Source organism: Gopherus flavomarginatus, chromosome 14 (genome assembly GCF_025201925.1).
Source record: "Gopherus flavomarginatus isolate rGopFla2 chromosome 14, rGopFla2.mat.asm, whole genome shotgun sequence".
NCBI lineage: Eukaryota > Metazoa > Chordata > Testudines > Testudinidae > Gopherus > Gopherus flavomarginatus.
Genome location: NC_066630.1, coordinates 19207851 through 19228586, shown reverse-complemented (window position 1 = coordinate 19228586; position 20736 = coordinate 19207851). Strand labels below are relative to the sequence as shown.

The 20736-nt window shown below is 42.6% G+C and overlaps 1 protein-coding gene across 2 annotated transcripts in view; it reads right to left on the bottom strand.

Annotated features, from left to right (window-relative positions):
- The window catches only part of LOC127034208 (transcription initiation factor TFIID subunit 4-like), a 208924-nt gene that overhangs the window by 103602 nt on the left and 84586 nt on the right, over window positions 1-20736 (bottom strand). The window lies entirely within an intron of this gene.

Genomic DNA, 20736 nt, shown 5'->3' with positions numbered 1-20736 from the left:
TTACAGCATAAAAACACATATTTAATGCTCAGCCAAGACATGACTCCTTACTATTAATTGTCATTCTACGAACTACCAGTGAGACCCTCCTAAAAGCAATCCATACAAAATATTTTCCCTTCAGAAATAGAAATAAGTAGCTTTCGGATGCAGAAAGAATAAAGCTATATGATTATATATATGTGTGATCCTTAGAGTATCTCTCTATAGGTATTTATATATTTGTACGTAAATACTAATAACTAATTATTGCCTGAATATTTTACGACAATTACGTCACAAATTTAAACCAATATGCAGACACTAAATATGTATTAAAGGTCAAGAGTAATGAGAAATTCCTGAAATCAGATTAATGGAATTCAGTTATCACTCAAACAAAACAAAACAAATTTAGCAGCAGATTAGAAGTGTATGACTGTAGTTTCTCAATTTATTATATGATTGGCTAAAATTCAGATAGTTATGTATCAAAACCATATCTAGTCATAGTTAAAAAACCTGTGGTTCCCATATGAACAATAATTCTTGTTTGACACATGAAAGGCGTAATTATTTATTATTTGTATATTTCTTTGCATATTAAGTTTCCTGTTATGTCATTTACACAAATACTAATGGAACAGTAGTTCTATCCTTTTTCTTTCCTCCACCTTTCCAACTTGGAGAAGGATCTGAGGCTTCGGAAAAGAAAGAGTGAATAATTTGCAATCACATAGATGCTGCTTTTTGTGTGTGAAACATCTTATACTGTGCTCTCGTTAAAAATGTAGGAAGTTAAAAGTCCATGAAGAAAAAGCAAATGGAAAGCACAAATTAGGAATGGGAAGAGGCCAGCTCCTAGCATGGCAGACATATCTGTATGGGTTCTGACTATCTTATAGCAGATATTCTCTAATGTCCTGGGACAAACACAGTTACAACACTGAATTTTGGCAGGTAAGGGAAAACTCATTCTGAACTTACTGTACTGTTTTTTAACTGGGATTATTTTTCCAACTGGTACTGCATGTAGATTAAAACTATGATGCAAAAAAAAAAAATACAAAAAAAAAACAAAAAAAAAGGAACAAACTGGAAGAAAAGCTTTTTCAAGATTTGTCTGACACTGTCATCACACATGCTAGCTTCATTTTCCAATAGCACCTAGCAGTGATTTTGTGGCTTCTGGCATAGTTAAGGACGGCTTAGCTAGAGAGTTTCTGGAGAACAGGTAATGAGAAGCATATAAATCTCTAATGACTACAAAGTTAAACCAGACAAGATAAAACTTTAAGATGACATACAGAAGGGGACTTGAAACTACAGTGATCAGGCAAATGCAAAAGCTCACGACAGGTAAATCAATCTAATCAATTGTTAAAGTAGAAGGATGGGAATAAGGAGATCTGGGTTCTATTTTCAGATCTGAGAGATCTGTGAACCGATGCAGTAAAGCAACTAAGAACTTACTTAAATCCATTCCTACTCAGCAAAGAATTTAAACATATATTTATTTGTCATTCAGTAGGGTGTAAATCTATGCTTTGCAGAAAAGGGATGGACTTAAGCACATACTCAATGGCTTAGCTGAACAGGCCTTGCTTTATTACCTACTACAACTCATTTAACCCATTTGTGACTCAGTATCTCCATGTGTAATATGAAGAACTGGTACTGAGGAAGACAGTTTGGACCTCATTTGAGCAGAATTTCTCTAGAAGTTCCTTGTCTATCCAAAAGCCAGGCTCTCAGATGCTGTGTTGGGGTGGTTGACCCTGCCCCTTTCAGTGACAGTTAGGTTTTGAGGTTTCTGTAAGTGAATGCATGGCTGGGAGGCCACCTGGAGAGCCATCATTAACTAGAACCATCTTGGCCATCAAGGAGCTATTAAGATTACTGTCACCTTGTCCACTTTGATTTTCATGGAGACACGTGGTAGGAGGGGGATGGGAGGAAAGGCCTACATCAGTGAGTCTGACCATTGCACTAGGAAGCCATATCCTCTGGAACTGTGCCCCGGTGCATTACAAGATCAGTAAGCAGGGAATTTCTTGTTTGCCTGCAAGGGGGGAAGGGGCCCAATTTGGGAATACCCAATGAAGAAATAACTGTTGGGCCACAGATGAAATGAGCATCCATTTGTGGTCCTCATGCAAATGCCAACTGCTACGAAATTCATTGTCTTGGTAGGTATATTGCAGAGACGGTGATCTGATATTAGATGCACCAGTTCCATAGCTAAACTGCTGAATGGAGAGTGGTGTGCACCTTGCTTCCCCCTACTTGTTTATATAACATACGATGGTCATATTGTCTGACCTGATTTGGACATGAGTGAATCAGATTAAAAGGTAGGATTTCCTTGCATGCTCTATACAAAGTCACAGAGATTGATGTGTTGTGGAGTCCAGGAACCTTGAGACGCATGGTCATCCAAGCGCTTTCCCCAGACAAGAGGAGACATGTCTGTGACAAGCATTCTTGTGGATGGGGTGGGAGTAAAAGGAACCCCCACACAAACATTGTCAGTCTTTTCCCAGCAGGTAAGAGATGCTGGGAGGAAGTGAGACTCTTGTCAGAAAAGAAGACCCTGTTCAGGGCACAGACATTTCTCAGCCAGGGACTAGGGGCTGCACAGATGAAGTCTGGTGAGTGGGGGTGTCTCACATATGCTCATGATCCTGTGTTGCTTAGGGAGGACTAAGCAGGCCTAGACTGTTGTTTGAGAACAAAGTTGAATTTGGATACTGAGGTCCTTTACTGCTAGGAATCTGTCCTGTGGTAATTAGGCCCTGGCCGCCCCGGGTCCAGGACTGCTCCTAAAAATTCCATAGTCATCGTAGGTTTGAATTGGACTTTCCTGGGTTTACTTGAAGATCCTGGGAGTGGCGAAGGGCAAATAGGACAGTGAGTGCTACTTGCACTTCTCAATATGATCAACCCTTGAAAAGCCAGTTGTCCAGGTATAGAAATATATGGTAGCTGTGACAGCACAGATGTGCTGCTACCACAGCCATGACCTTTGGAGTTGTAGAAAGGCCCAAGGGGAGAACATTGTATTGAGCCCATTGTAAAACACAGGAATTCCTTGTATGCTGGGATATCTACATGAAAACAAATGTGTTTCAAATCAAGCGCCACAAACCGTCGACGACATTCAGGGAGAGGATTATAGTGGTTAAGGTAATTACCTGAATCTTGAGTGGCAGATGAAGACATTCAACTACCTGAGATCTAAGATGGATCTCCAGCCCCTCGGGCTTTTCAGGAACTAAGAACTATTTGCAGTAAAAGCTCTCCTTTCCCCTTGTGTTGAGGAGGTACTGGCTCTATTACCCCAGTTGCATCAGAGAATCTGTCTCCTGTTTGAAAATTATCTTGGGAGAAAGGTCCCTGAAAAGGTATGGGGAAGTGACTTTGGGGGAAGGGATAGATAGGAGCTCATCTGTAAATAGGCAGTTGATATGATGTCCAAGACCCATTTGTCCAAAATGTTGCCACCTCAGAAAGAAATGGACCAGGCAACCACTAACAGGGGTGAATGAAGGAGTCATCCCATCAAAATGCTGTCTTTGTGGATGGCTTGGTCTAGGGAGGGAATGGTTAGAGCCTTGCAAATCCATGGATATCCGTTTCATATCCATGGATGCGGATGCTGATATCTGCGCATCATTTTTGCGGGTAGTGGACTGGATGCAGCCAGAACTGCGCAGAGCTCTACTCACCACTGGCGGTGCCTGGGGGGAGGCGCAGCACACTCAGGGCCGGCAGCCAGCAGCTGAGTGGCAGGCTGGAGTCGGGGCTGTCCAGCACCTGCTTGCTGCACCACTTCCTGTCCAGCAGCTTGGGCCCCTCAGGCAGCACCAGAGTCTCCACCACAGCCCCTCCCTCTCTCATCGCTAGCCGTTGTGGACAGTTTGCTGCTGAGGATATGTATACAGGGAAAAGATGGCTAGCTGATCGCAGCTCGGATCGCGGGTTGATCCTGGTGGATGTGGATTGGATGCAGATCCACTTTTTTGTATCTGTGCAGGGCTCTAGGGATGGTGGTGGGTCAGTGTATCTGCCACCCTGTACCTTGTGGCACTTTCTCAGGTTCACAGGGTTTGTGATGGTAAAATGGCTGAGGGGCTGGCCAATAACTCTGCTGCAGTGCCTTAGAGACTTTTCAAAGAAGCACCAGGGTATATATTTCCAAGGAATGGAGGGTGAAATGAAAAGGTTATTATCTTCAAAGAGAAACCTCTACTATTGCCCAGACTTCCCTGGGAAACCCCAATGACTGCCCGTCTCATGACCACCAAGGTCTCCATGGAGCAAGATGCAGTGTCTGCTGCATCAGGCTTTGCTTGAAGGGATGACCTGGCTACTAATTTCCCTTATGACAGGTTTCAGAGTAGTAGACGTGTTAGTCTGTATCCGCAAAAAGGGAACAGGAGTACTTGTGGCACCTTAGACACTAACAAATTTATTTCAGCATAAGCTTTCGTAGGCTACAGCTCACTTCTCTGGATGCATAAAATGGAACACACGGAAAGAAGATATTTAGACATACAGAGAACATGAAAATGTGGAAGTAGCCATGCCAACTGTAAGAGGTCAATCAATTGAGATGAGCTATCATCAGCAGGAGGAAAAAAAACCCACAAAAGCTTATGCTGAAATAAATTTGTTAGTCTCTAAGGTGTCACAACTACTCCTGTTCTAATTTCCCTTTGTAAAGGATAGCCTGGAACTGGTGATTTCATTCCTTTGATAATTTACTAACTAACGCAGAAAGCTTGTTATAGTTAACAAAGTAGTACTTCAACATAAGTGCCTGGAATTTTGCAATATGGAATAGTAGGCTAGCTGAGGTAAAGTTTTTTCTGACGAAGAGATCCAATCTCTTGGCATCTTTATTCAAAGGGGTAGATTTTGGTTCATGTAATCTCTTCCACTCTGTGACCACTGGCACCACCAGAGTGGGTCCAGGTGTAAGAATAAATTTTCTGCCCCCTTTGAGGGAACAAAATAGTTTTTGGTGTGGGGATGGAAAGAATGTCAGATGTCACACTTTGATGTGAGATGTGACTCTTCGAGGTGGAAGGGTACCCCAATCCCTGCTAATTCATTACAACTGTAACTAACTAGGGAGGGAAGCCTTAAGGTGTCAGACCCTTTGGTAGCCCTCACGGGCCCTGAGCCAGAGCCCGGTGGAGCGGGAGGGCCTCGGCTTCCCTACCAACTCCTATCTATATGCTGAAGGGCCCAATCCCTGACCAGTAGGTGATATTTCCCTTGAGCAACAATCATCACAGCACCCCCACAGTGAATACCCATAAGGCTCAACATTTGAAGAATTGCTACAGATAACAGCTATGGTCTTATGTTTTAAGGCGTAAAAAAATTTTTTTCCTCACCTGATCAAACAAAACCAGGCCAGGAGATGAAAGTTCAAGATAATCTGAAAGAGATTCTTAAAGCAACGGAGCTATTCTCTGCAAAGAGCCAGAACAAATAATAAAAATGGTCTGAGAATGAAAGCAGCCAGCCAACTCCCACACAAAACTAAATAAGAGAATTTCTTCAGCGGTGAAGAATGGGTGGCATTAAATAAGTAAACTTATAGTTAAAGGTGAAGTTGATACCATATTTAGAATAAATCAGTGGATTTATGGTTCCGCTACTAACCCATTATTAAGTCTTTATTTCAAAACAGAAAAAAAGCAGCCTGACTGCCTTTAGAATAACTAGAATTCAGACTTCATGTTATATGGCTCACTGCTGCAATCAGTAGTGGCCTTTCTTGCTTTAATGCATGGGTCAAATTCAGTAACTTTTATCTACCCTTCTTGTTAAGAATTTGACTTTTTAACAGAACGTTTAAAGTGAACTCCTATTTTGCACTGGTTACTGGGTCAGCTTGCAACTGCTAAGGGATTGGCACTGTATAAACAAAAGTCTCAGCACAGTTTGAAATGCATCAGGGGAAATAAAAAATGATAAAACAACAATTACATTATCAAAAGAACATACTTGTATTGGACTGGAAGGGAGCTTCTGGGCCTTCGAGTTCAATCCCTTGCTACTACAGGTACCCTTGTCAAGTAATCCTATTCATAAATGTATCAAGCTCCTCAAGCCTCCTAATAAATGACCGTTTTCAGTGTAACAACAAAAGATGAAATCACCTTGTAGTTAACCCACCTTAAGCTAAAGCCCAAGTAAACAGCTGTGTCTGGTCTCTGAGGGTCATCCAATGCAAGTTCTACTGTTTTGACCTTTAGTAAGAGCAGGTTCCTGATTTAAGGACTATCCAGAGTGTGCAAAGCTAAGTACTCCAAGGAGAGGCGACTCAATTGATTTCAAAGACCCTCAGAAAACATAATGAAGAGCATGGTATAAAGATGCAGAAATAGAGGGATCTCAACTGTCACAATGGCTTATAGGGTGAGAGGTGGTCTCTTAGGTAAGTCTTATGTGTGTCATAACAGAATAAACCCAACACTTGGATTGGACGCTGAAGCAACTAGGAGGCTAATGTAATATGTTTGATATAATTTAGACTACAAAGAAAATGCCATGATGCTCAACACTAGAAGAACCTTCCCATTGACTTTCAAAGGTAGCCCTATATGCAGCATGTTGCAGAAGTCTAATAGGGAGGTGACAGAAGAATAGATCATTGAAGAAAAGCTCTATCTTAAAACTAGTTAGATTTCCCCCACCAAAAGTACTCCTACTAGAAGGCTGTTCCAGGACCTCACTCCTCTGATGGTTAGAAAGCTTTGCCCAATTTCCAGCCTAAATTTACTCATGCCCAGCTTATATACATTCATTTTGTGCCAACACTGTCCTTTAGCTTAAATAGCTCTTCTCCCTGCCTGGTGTTTACCTGCCTAATGTATTTGTAGAGAGCAACCATATCCCATCACCTCTCAGTCTAGGCTTTACTAGGCTAAACAAGACAAGTTCTTTTAATCTCCTCTTGTAAGACAGATTCTCTATTCTCCTGACCAGTCTAGTAGAAAGCCTTCATTTTAAAATCTGAGATTTTTATGAAAGGTTTCTTCAAATGCTGATGAAATTGAGACTAAAAAGCATATAAGCTGCCCGAAATGTGTCACAGCTAACTGGGGTGATTTGATAACGCTACTTTTAAAAACATCACTGGCTTCTCTTCACACTCCATTTCAACTGTAAGCTTCTTGTCCCTGCTTCTCAGATCCTGTACAACTTTGCTCCTGCTCAGCTCTTTAACTCCTACTTACCACTCTTCTCTAGTCCCTTTTTGCTCCCTTCTTGCCTTCTTCACTCTACCTCCACTCAAGTTACCTGACTAACAACCCCCTTTGTGCTCTCTTATTCTGGTCTCCAGGACTTCTTCCAGGTCACTCTTTTTACTTGGACCCCTCCTCCAATTTCAGTCTGCCACATCTCCACTCTCTCTGTCCTTCAAACACAAACTTCTTTCACAACCTCAAAGCATGGAAGCTTTAAGTAAAGTGGATATTAAAAATATAAACTTTAAATCATGAAACTTTTTTCAGGCACCTGTTCACCATCACTCAGTCACTTCAGTTCCTTTTGGAACCCTTCCCCCAACATTCAACTCTGTGGCCCTGTCTAGACTAGGAAAATAGCTGATATATTTTAAACGTGATCTAACATATTTTAACTAGCACATTTTTAAACCCTAGGCTTCCTCCTAAGATTCCTTTTGAGGGTTGACCATGACCAGCTAACATGTTTTTAAAGTTGTTAACCCTACCTCTTAGAATTTAAGAACACGTTCATTAATTACTTAGGTAACATGTTTTTAAACATGACCTATTTTCCTAGGCTGGGCAGGATGCTATTTTGTTTGGGTAGCCTGTAAGTTCCTTGGAGTAGGGGCCTTGTATCTTACTTATCTGAAAAGCACTTGGAGCTTTAATATACATAATAAGCTTTGAAAATGTGGTTCACTAATGTTAAGTTTAATGTATGTATTCAAAATAAATAATTAAGAGGGGGTTTCAAAGCACATTTTGTCAAACTCCTTTGACAAAGGAGCTTTCTAAAAATTCAGCTTTTCTTCCTAATATAGCGAAGTATTATTAAACAGAATGAAGATAGTTGCTGCATTTTAAGGCAGGAGATATGCATCCCATGGAGCAGCAGTTCTCAAACTGGGGTCCACGGACCCCAAGTCATGTCCTGCTCCAGGTGTCCGCAAATCATGTCTGGTTCCAGGGGGGTCTGTGAGTCATGTCTGGTTCCAGGGGGGCCCACGAATCACGTCCAGGGCTGCTGGCTCCGCTGATCAACTCCTCCTCTTCCCCACAGTGCCTCCTTTACTCTGCAAACAGCTGTTCAACAGCGTGCAGGAGGCGCTGGGAGGGAGGAGCAGGGATGGGGCATGCTCAGGGGAGAGCAGAGGTGAGGAAGAGAAAGGGCAGGAGTGAACCAGGTGCAGGGAGGTGGAGGAAGGGGGTAGTGTGAGAATGGGGCCTGGGGTTAAGCACCCCCAGAGAAAATTAAAAGCCGGCTTGTGGGTCTGCGAAAAATTTTAAATCAAAATGGGGTCCTCAGATTGCTAAAGTTTGAGAACTGCTGCCATAGAGTTCTTTCTTGCAGTTAGACAACGTTTGCATTTTTTTAATGAACAAAGTTTACAAGTTTTATGTTTATATTTTAGTTGAATATATCCTCCTCCTGTAACCATTTTTTCAAGACAGACAGAATATGAATAATTATGCATAATATTATGATCAGAATTATAATCCCTTTGCTCACAGTTCATTAGGTTGTTACAATTTATCCACATAATTTGTAAAATCAGTGCTGCACTACATTTTACATTTTATGTCATTTACAAAAATGTAAGATATACCACTAGATTCAGAATCACTTTGGAGCCTTAAGCTTAAAGGACTTGTGCTTTAAAAGCTCTCAGGGCTAGCATGTGATTGTCTTCTGCTTTCAGCAAGCACTTCCATCACAGTCTAGCGCTAGGCACTTATAGCTTCACTTTTTTTTCAAAATCTATATTGGGAGACTTTAATGTTTCAAATTCATCTTTTTCATTAAAGGTAAGAGTCACACTGTAGGTGCTACACTATTGAGAGCCACTGCTGTGCCAACAGTTTCAATTTTAAACCTATTTTTCCCATTGATGACATTAGAACTTCACCCACGGCTGCACCAACTTATAACTTTCACTTTTCATTAAAGAAGTTAAATTGGCAACATGAAACACTTTGCTTTCACATTAGCTGTGTTAATAAAAAGTGAAAGTTAAAAGCAGCATAGCTGAGGGTAAAACCATATTCAAAGTTGTGGTCACACTGAGGTGGCATGCAAAAGTACACATCCAAAAGCTGTTTTTTTGTTTTGTTTTTATTGTTAAAATGATAGAAAGTAACAAAATTTCAAATCCCCAGAACTAAGCCCCCCACTTTCTTATCACAAATGAGTGGGCAGTGTCAGTTCAGAAAGGAGTCCACCTCACAAAAAGCAGTATTGCATCAATTGTCACTCTCATTGTTAGTCTCGGGAGACAGGAAAAAGATTAAATGAGCATGGAGATTTAACTCTCCTCTCACTCAGAGAGGTGGTTCCTACAGAAGAGGATGGAAGCCCATCGGCAGGACTGTAGTAGGGAAATTTGCTATTGCCATTATCTGCACTACATCTGTTCAGTGAATAGAGGACCGTAGCCTTGAGTGGTCTCAAATTCAGCATCATCCGCAAGCACTAAAATTAACTTTATAAACTGTACCAGAATATAATCCTTTGTTCATTAATCTAGTGACAATTTTTACCAAAAAGAGGCTATGAAAAAATATAGTACACTCTATGATTGTTGTATTTATTTTTAATATCCAGGAATTTGATTCTACCATAAATACTAAACAAAAAAATACTAAAATGGATGGACTAAAGCTGAGTCCCAGGACCTGATAGGATGATATATGCCGTTTAATTAAACATATGGTGAGAAAAATTCATTTGTCAATGTCACACATCATGTGCAATGAAGCCAGTATGATCACCTGAACTAACATTTTAAAGTAGTTTTATAAACAATTTTGAAATGGTCAGCTTCCTTAAATGTAACATGGAATATTTTTTATTTCTTAATTCCTTGGACATAGACAACCCCCATCTACACATATCTAGTGTAAAATGCATGTGATTATTCAAATATCCATTTAGAAATAATATCAATCCATGATCACCAACTATAGTTTCACATTGTGTTTTCTTCTGCCACCAAGAGCATTTCTATTATTGACCACATATTCAAAATCATATTCTACTCTCACATGTAAGCCTTATACATCCCAGGTTATTGAGACAATAAACAAAAGAAATAAATAAGGCCCAACACTTTTAGTGTAATGCAAAATCGGTGTTCTGCTCTCTTAGAAATCCCATACAAAGCAGACCACATTAAATGTAGGAATAAATTCCTCAGCTGATTTCAGTCTGGCTTTTGACCTTTTTGTTGTCCTGCTCTTTGCTGACTCTCTCTAAAAATGTAATTTCCCCCACACATCACTGACAGATTCAAAGGCTCTCTCCCTTCTGCATCCAGAGGAGAGCAAAGGCTACTGGATTCTGACTAGAAGTGCACACAAGGTGGAGAGCAGGCTTTGATGCATATTCCCTCTGTAGGGTTTGGGCTCCATGTATGCAAAGAAGGTGTGGCCAGCTGTTGTATGGCATTGTTCTCTCACCCCAGCAATTTTCACCAGCAAGACAAACCAGAATAAGGTAATGTTGATTCAGCTGCTTTCAACTACCTGAAAGGGGGTTCCAAAGAGGATGGATCTAGACTGTTCTCAGTGGTACCTGATGACAGAACAAGGAGTAATGGTCTCAGGTTGCTGTGGGGGAGGTTTAGGTTGGATATTAGGAAAAACTTCTTCACTCAGAGAGTGGTGAAGCACTGGAATGGGTTACCTAGAGAGGTGGTGGACTCTCCTTCCTTAGAGGTTTTTAAGGTCAGGCTTGACAAAGCCCTGGCTGGGATGATTTAGTTGGGAATTGGTCCTGCTCTGAGGAGGGGGTTGGACTAGATGACCTCCTGAGGTCCCTTCCAACCCTGATATTCTATGATTCTATGATCTTGTGTGGATCCTCTTGCCACAATGTGGAACCCTCCCTTGACAACCCATCTCCTCCAAATTTATGTTTTCATATTGAACTCATTACCATGGTGTCTGAGCCGGAGAGAGGGAGTCCAAGACAGGAGGTGGCTGAGGATCACAGTGGGTTTTGGGGGACAACCTCACTCCAGCCACTTCTACCAGGGAGAGAGTAGAAACACTGGGGAAAAAAACTGTGGACTTGACCCATTCAGCTTTCTCTATCATCATACTCACCATATCACAGACATACACCAAACTTCTCCTATGGGCAGGTTACTCCATAACCGCCTGTTGTATGGTTTGTTGCACTTCTCCCCAAAGCATCTGGTACCGGCTCCTGTTAACGACACGGTACTAGTCTAGATGGACCCCTGGGCTGATCAGGTAAAGCAATTCCTATATTCCTAAAATACCAACCTTAAAAATGAAGCTAACACAGTCTTGTGACTGTACTTTTATTCATAATAAACCACATCACTATTAGAAAGCGTCTACCTGTGATCGATCAATTTTACATCTGCAATACAATGAAAATAGTATAGGAATCCCTATATTCTGCCCAAACTATTGGCAAACTCTATGAGCTACAAGGAGTGGCCATAGCATTAGGAGAGTTCCAGTTAGAGTAAGGTTATTTTGCATACTGATATTTCAGTATATCTTTAGGTAGTACTCTTTAGTTGGACTTTGCTTTCCCTAAATTCTCACTTTCCTTCTATGTCTCCCTTGTCTGTAATTCTACTTATCATCCTTTCTAAAATATTTCCAGAATCTAATTCTGCCTGTTAAGATGCTTACCTATTTCCTAATCATGTCCTGATTTGACTACTGCATTTGCCTCCTTTATGATCACCTATTATCAGAGATTCAGAATCCTAGGATCAAGCTACTTTCTTGCTCAAGAAAGTAAGACCATATTCCTTCCTTTCTCCATCACCTTTCACTGCTTTTTATCCATCTTCGAAATCCAATGAATAAATGCCAACTTGGTTTTCAAGTTGTTCCAGAACTCAGCCCACTATCGTGCTTTGACCCTTGTCTACTTGATCATCCCACTTATCAGATCACACCCAGACCACCACCCTGGAGCCCCCTTTGCCCCATGTTTTAGATAGGGGTATATAGTAAAAGTCATGGATAGGTCATGGGTCGTGAATTTCTGTTTACTGTCCATGACTTTTACTAAAAATACCCGTAACAAAACTGTAGCCTTATGCATAGGTAGTTCAGTTTCCAAGAGCCAGTTCAATCACTGGCCTCACAGCTGATAAGGATGTCAAATAGTAGACCACCAACAGTCATCAGACAGCTACATATTTTGATTAGTAGTTAAAATCCAGCTCAGCTGGACTGGTAACAAAAGTGTCTGTTTAATGCATCTAACTGACAGCTCAAGTCATAGATCAAATACGGCACTGTCTGTACCATTCCTGGAAAGACCAACGAACCAGAAGATGCATACAACTGTAGAAGCTGAAGTCTGAAAAGTACCAGGAAATCATCCAATCCAACAATCAGTCACTGTGAGATTTTCGAAACTTCGCCTGGTTCAACAGTTTTCAAACCTTTTTCATTTGCAGACACCTAAAAAATTTTGAATGGAGATGCAGGCCCCTCGGGAAATCTTAGACATAGTCTGTGGATCCCTGGGGGTCCATCGACCACAGGTTGAAAACCGTCTAGTTCATTGTCAATGTTAATTTTTATCATCAGCCTCTCTGATAGGACTTCAAACTACATTGCTAAATGCGGCAGAAGTCTTTATTATAGGAATATATGACAACACTATGAAAGTCACTAAGAGCTGGATGGGAATCACCAATTCTTTGCACACGGGCTACTGAACAGCTATCAGAGAGTAATAACTTTCAATCACTATGAAACCGGGTCACATATGAACTGGAGGGGACATGGGGGGGAGAGTTCATTACTCCTTTACCAATCCTCTGAGCCCCCCAGCCCCTCAACTTATTTAGGATCATTTAAATATGAATGTTACAGAGCAAGACAATTTAAAAAAGAAAAGATCAACTGGAGTTAAGTACCATAACTTAAAAAATACAGACAGATGTACCCATAGAGTGGTTTACATTAAAAAGTAATCATTTATCTTATGCTGTATGAGATTATCATCATATTATATTGTAAAAATAGAAATATATCATAGTGTATAGTAAGATCAATAATAGGCTAAGACAAATAACTCCCTTTTTTAATATAAACCACTGTACTTACCCTTAATCTCCAGGACAGACTCTACTCTCTACCTATTTTTCTGCAAGCTGGGCATTTCCCACACCCAACCTGCCCACAGAATGGTAGATGATTTAGGATTTTCCCGTCCTCACTTCCATAGATGTTTTTCCTTTCAACATCACAATTTCTTCTGTCACATATAGTTATACACCGTCCACCTGGACTGAGCAACAAGAAATGACAGAACAACAAGTATGGGTGCCACCAAGAAATACAATATTTCCGAGAAGAGGAGAATCAGGGAGGGACCCCTTTCCATTCAAGTAAGAGTCTCATGAAGCCCTTGCTAAGAAACAACAGTCACAGTATGGCACATAGCCTCCAGCCCAAAGAATGACACTGTGACATGACATGCCTTTCACGGATAATTTGTTTGTACCCTTATGCATTCATATTTTTCTATTATACTGCACCTATCATATCTAATATCTGTAATATTTATAATATCTGTTGCCCATCAACTACTGCTGGTATAGAGCAGATATATGAATTCATCATTTTCATGCAGTTGGTTTCTTGTAGTCTCCACAAGATTGTTCACTCTTTTAGTTACAAATCCATTCTTCAATCCTTCTGTAATTATCAGAATTCAAGTTGTTGCATTTCTATGTATTTTCTAGATCTTTGTTTCAGCAGGGTTTAAGGGCACTCAGCATTTTGCAAGATCAGACTCTTATAAATCAAAATGGTTTTATTCTGGAAGTAATGCATAAGAGATCCTTGATCTCCCCAACATCCAACAATAACAGAAAGGAAAACAAACATCAAGCAAAAGAGAAAATAATTCAGAAGAGCATAGTTTGCAAACAGATAAAATGTTGAAAGGAATGCAAGGCAAGAAGAAAAGAATTCAGAAACAGAAACATAAAAAAGGAAGAAGAAATAGAAAATAAAAAAACGAACAGAAGATAAGTAATAGTTCTATTTGCACACAAACATTTAAGACGTGCATAATTTTAGCATATAATTCATAGATTCATAGAGTCATAGACTCTAGGACTGGAAGGGACCTCGAGAGGTCATCGAGTCCAGTCCCCTGCCCTCATGGCAGGACCAAATATTGTCTAGACCATCCCTAATAGACATTTATCTAACCTACTCTTAAATATCTCCAGAGATGGAGATTCCACAACTTCCCTAGGCAATCTATTCCAGTGTTTAATTACCCTGACAGTTAGAAACTTTTTCCTAATGTCCAACCTAAATCTCCCTTGCTGCAGTTTAAGCCCATTGCTTCTTGTTCTATCATTGGAGGCTAAGGTGAACAAGTTTTCTCCCTCCTCCTGATGACACCCTTTTAGATACCTGAAAACTGCTATCATGTCCCCTCTCAGTCTTCTCTTTTCCAAACTAAACAAACCCAATTCCTTCAGCCTTCCTTCATAGGTCATGTTCTCAAGACCTTTAATCATTCTTGTTGCTCTTCTCTGGACCCTCTCCAATTTCTCCACATCTTTCTTGAGATGCGATGCCCAGAACTGGACACAATACTCCAGCTGAGGCCTGAACAGCGCAGAGTAAAGCAGAAGAATGACTTCTCGTGTCTTGTTTACAACACACCTGTTAATGCATCCCAGAATCACATTTGCTTTTTTTGCAACAGTATCACACTGTTGACTCATATTAAGCTTGTGGTCTACTATGACCCCTAGATCTCTTTCTGCCATACTCCTTCCTAGACAGTCTTTTCCCATTCTGTATGTGTGAAACTGATTGTTCGTTCCTAAGTGGAGCACTTTGCATTTATCTTTATTGAACTTCATCCTGTTTACCTCAGACTATTTCTCCAATTTGTCCAGATCATTTTGAATTTTGACCTTGTCCTCCAAAGCAGTTGCAATCCCTCCCAGTTTGGTATCGTCTACAAACTTAATAAGCGTACTTTCTATGCCAACATCTAAATCGTTGATGAAGATATTGAACAGAACCAGTCCCAAAACAGACCCCTGCGGAACCCCACTTGTTATACTTTTCCAGCAGGATTGGGAGCCATTAACAACTACTCTCTGAGTACGGTTATCCAGCCAGTTATGCACCCACCTTATAGTAGCCCAATCTAAATTGTACTTTCTATAAGTTTATCTATAAGAATATCATACGAGACCATATCAAATGCCTTACTAAAGTCTAGGTATATCACATCCATCGCTTCTCCTTTATCCACAAGGCTCGTTATCCTATCAAAGAATGCTATCAGATTAGTTTGACACGATTTGTTCTTTACAAATCCATGCTGGCTATTCCCTATCACCTTACCACCTTCCAAGTGTTTGCAGATGATTTCTTTGATTACCTGCTCCATTATCTTCCCTGGCACAGAAGTTAAACTAACTGGTCTGTAGTTTCCTGGGTTGTTTTTATTTCCCTTTTTATAGATGGGCACTATATTTGCCCCCTTCCAGTCTTCTGGAATCTCCCCCGTCTCCCATGATTTCCCAAAGATAATAGCTAGAGGCTCAGATACCTCTTCTATTAACTCCTTGAGTATTCTAGGATGCATTTCATCAGGCCCTGGTGACTTGCAGGCATCTAACTTTTCTAAGTGATTTTTTACTTGCTCTTCTTTTATTTTATCTTCTAAACCTACCCTCTTCCCGTAAGCATTCACTATATTAGACATTCCTTCAGACTTCTCAGTGAAGACTGAAACAAAGAAGTCATTAAGCATCTCTGCCATTTCCAAGTCTCCCGTTACTGTTTCCCCCTCCTCACTGAGCAGTGGGCCTACCCTGTCCTTGGTCTTCCTCTTGCTTCTAATGTATTGATAAAAAGTCTTCTTGTTTCCCTTTATTCCCATAGCTAGTTTGAGTTCATTTTGTGCCTTTGCCTTTCTAATCTTGCCTCTGCATTCTAATCCTGCCTTTGCATAATACTGCAAAGTATTTATAATGGGTGACATTTGTGGAACAAAAGATGAGAGAAAGATTTCACAGTCTGACACTTACAAATAAAGGATCAATAGGAGCACTGTAATACCTTTCATTACCTTTTCCTAGAGTATGTGATAAAATAAAACAAAGTAAGGCTCAGCTATAATAGTCACAGGACTTTGAGACAAAGAAAAGAAAGAGAAAAACAATGAAAGTAAATAAAAGATGGGTATTCAGAACAAATTCTTCCTTATCACAAACCACACTAAAAGTGTATCTATCTGAACACACATAATAGAGCATAATCCTATGTCAGGAAAATGAGAACATGTCACAAAAAAGGAAGATAGTTTGAGACAACATAGAAAGATTTTTTTAAAGACATTTTTAACTTGTTTCTTGTTAACCCTGACGATTTGATTTTACAGTTTCCTCATACAAGTGGTTCTCAAGGCTATTTTAACTCATGATAATATGCACAGAACCTAAAAAGTAGTAAGACAGCAAAGCTTACTTGGTTAGACCATCCACCTATGTGGCTAATACTGACAATTAGGATGGGGATGACCAGATACTGTATGTACTTGAGGCTCAATGCTGCAACTACTAAAGGATTCCATAGTAGTAGAGAAAATTCAGAGGAAAAGTGGATATCTACCTTTTCGTAACAGTTGTTCTTCGAGTTGCTCATGTCCATTCCATTCTAGGTGTGCGTGCATGCCCTCATGCACAGTTGTCAGAGATTTTTGCCTTAGCGTTATCCGTAGGGCTGGCTGTGGCACCCTTTGGCATGCCATGCTCATGTAGCAGTATATCAAGTATTGCCAGCCCTTTGCCCTCTCAGTTTCTTCTTGACAGCAACTCCAACAGAGGGGCAGGAGGGTGGGTAATGGAATGAACATGAGCAACACATCTCGAAGAACAGTTACAAAAAAGCAAATAACCGTTTTTTCTTCTTCGAGGCCTTGCTCATGTCGATTCCATTGTAGGTAACTCACAAGCAGTATCTATGGTGGTGGGCTCGGAGTTCACAGGTTAGCAGCTTATAATACTGCTCTACAGAAGCCAGCATCGTCCCGGTCCTGCTGGGTATGTGCGTAGTGGGATGAAAAGTTATGGACCAATGACCAGGTGGCCGCCCTACAGATGTCCTGGATAGGTCCTTGGGCCAGAAAGGCCCTCAAAGAGGCCTGCATGCTGGTAGAGTGGGCGGTGATTATCACCGGGGGCGGCACCCTCACTTGACCATAGCAGAAGCAAATACCGGCAGTGATCCAAGGAGAAATTTTTTGAGCAGATATAAGTGACCTTTCATCCTGTCAGCCACAGTGACGAATAATTGTGTAGACTTACAGAATGGTTTGGTCCTGTCAATGTAGAAGGCCAGAGCCCTCTTGACATCCAGGGCATGTAGCCTGCGCTCCTCCTCTGACTTATGCAGCTTCAGAAAGAAGACCAGTAAGTAAATGTCTTGGCTCAAATTAAACTGAAAGACTACCTTGGGAAGGAAGGCCGGATGTGGTCTTAATTGAACCTTGTCCTTGAAGAAGACTGTTTCAGGCAGTTCCGAGGTGAGCGCTCCTGAACAAGTAGTTGCTTACGAGAAGGGTCCCTGAAGAGGGATGAGGAAGGGGGTAGAAGGGTTGGTCAGCTATAAATTGCAGGGTATAGCCCAACAAAACTGTGTCAAGCACCCAGCAGTTCGAGGTGATATGGGACCAGGCTGATCGGAAAGGGTGGCGGCACTTAAGGAAGACAGGAATCCAGTGCATTGACTGGAGTGTCATCCTTGGGCGCACCCTCAGAATGACTGCTTTTGGCTGCCTTGGTCCCTGGAAGGACCAGGCTGGGCAGGGGAAAAGATGATGACTGGTGGTGTTGCCTAAAGCCCCTATCTCTGTCCTTCTTTCTGTAGGCACCCCAAGACTTCGATGATGGTGGAGGAGATTAGGGGCAGAACTAGCCTTTTGAGGAGTATGCAGGCACAAGGAGCAGAGGGTGGCCCGTAAATCTTTAAGGCATGGAGCCCTGCATCAGTTATCCCTGAGAATAGCCCCATTCCCTCAAAAGGGAGGTCCTGGAGAGTAGTTTGCATCTCCTGGGACAGCCCAGAAGTCTGAAACCAGGAGCTATGCCTCATGGTTATCACAGAGATGACCACACTGGACGTTGAGTCTGTGGCATTCCAGGCCATCAGGAGGGCACCTGTGGCCACAGCCTTGCCGTCCTCCATCAAGGTGGCGAACTCCTGATCCTGATCCTGTGGAAGCCTCTCCTTGAACTTGCTGATGGAGTCCCACAGCTTGAAATTGTATCTGCCGAGTAGGGCCTTATGGTTAGATACCCAAAATTGGAGGCTGGCTGTTGAATAAATCCTTTTTGCTAAATAAGTCCAGCCTCTTGGCATCTTTATTCTTGGGGATGCCACTCGCCTGGCCCTGCATGGCCCTCTCTCTGACAGCAGACATGACCAGGGACTCTGTGAAAGGGGGCATGTATAGGTATTCAAACCCCTTTGTGGTGATATAGTACTTCTTTTCCTCCTTCTTGGATGTGGGCTTAATGGAAGATGGGGTCTGTCATACAGACTTGTCAATTTTCAGGACCGCTGGGTGAATGGGCAACGTGACCCGGGCTGGGGCGGAGGAGGGGATGACATTGAAGAGGTGGTTGAACTCCTCAGCTAGCTCCCTGACCTCCAACTTTAGGTTGGCAGTAACCCTCTTGAGTAGGACTTGGTGCTTCCTGAAGTCATCGGGGGGGCACTGTTGGTTTTTGAGGGCCCTGCTGCCACCTCATCTCCATGTGCTGGGGATAGCTTGTCTGATGGAGCCTGGGAGGAGTGGTGGGAGTATGGTGCCGGCATAACAGGCCAGGCACCCCATCCCCCACCCCCAGGTTCCAGTATTCCCACTGGGTGGGCCACTGTTCTTGATCCGAACTGGTGCCAAAGGCACCATGCCGGGTTCCTGGCTAGGAGACTATTTGCCCTTTATGGGGGAAGGCTGAACTGGCCCTCTGACCTGGACCGCTGCCCTTCTGATGACCAGGGCAGGGCTGTCAAAGCCTGAGCCTGTCAACTGACCCTTGTTGGAGACTGGTATGGGGAAGTTGAGGGCCGGTGCCTGCCCAAAGAACGCTACTGGGGCCCTCGTGACCGGTGCTGTGACCAGGAACGGTACCCTATTGGATGGGCCCAATGCCTGGGAGATCTGCAAGGCGATGGTAATCAGAGCTTTGGCAATCTCTGGTGGCAGGACCGATGGTACTGTGAATATGGCGATTGGCATTGCAACTCCAGAGTCCTATGTCTTGTTGTTGGGGACAGTGGTGTTGGAGATCTGGGCCTCCTGGCCAGAAACTGAGGTTGCGGTACCAGGGTCCTTGGCTGTAATGAAGGGGAATGACGCCTGCGTTCCAGTGACTAGAGACGCTCCACTACCTTTGGGGGCAGCCCCAAAACCAGCCTGATTGTCAGTACTGGTATCTTGGCGGGATCTGCTAGGCATCTGAGGTGCCAGTCGGCCTAACTGTTTTTTGGCTGCTGGGCCTGCTTTGGGTGCAGATGGCGCTGCGATGGGCCAGGACCCCCTACTGCTCCCCGAAGTTGGTGGTGGGTCTCTGGCTAGGCTAGAGGGTCCATCCACTGTGGTACCTCTGAGAGCCTCCATAGTGGGAACGAGGCATAACACCAGCCCTTTGCCCGAAGTTCCCTTCTTGCGCACTGTCTGCGGATCAGTCAACCTAGACCGCTTCTTCAGTAACAGTGAGGGGGAACAGTGATAGGCGGATTCTGGTGCTGGGGGTGCACTGCATGCCGATACCGAAGCACCGGGTATCGAGTCCGAGAGTGAGGGCTTTGATGCCAGGCGCAGAACAGCTTCCATTAGGAGGGCCTGCAATCAAATGTCCTGCTCTTCCTGAGCCTGGGGATGAAATTTTTTGCAGATCTGGCACTCGTCTTTTCTACAGAACTCCCCCAGGCACTTTATACAGCTATCGTGCGGGTCACTGATGTACATTGGCTGGTTGCACTCAGAACTCGCTTGAAGCCTGGGGAGCGGGAGTCCCAGCCAGGACTCTAACCACTAAACTAAAACACTTAACAGCTAACTAATCACTCCACTAAACAACAAAGGAGAACAATCTAAACAGTGAAGAACCACTAATGCTCCTGCTAAGCAAGGCCAGGCGCTCCAACCACCCGTCACAGGCGGTAAGAAGGAACTGAGAGGGCGTAGTGCTGGCAGCACTTGATATACCGCCGCATGAGCGTGGCACTCCAGATGGCACCACAGCCGGCCCTATGGATGCCACTAAGGCAAAAATCTCTGACAGCTGTGCACATGGGCACGCACATGCCTAGCAAGGAATCGACATGAGCAAGCACTCAAAGAAGTAGTAAGAGCACACTTTGGGGGAAATGACACATGAAGCAATAATGATACCTTCTGGCTTGCATTCAAAGAATCATTAAGGGGAAATTAATAGGCCTATTTATACTGTTG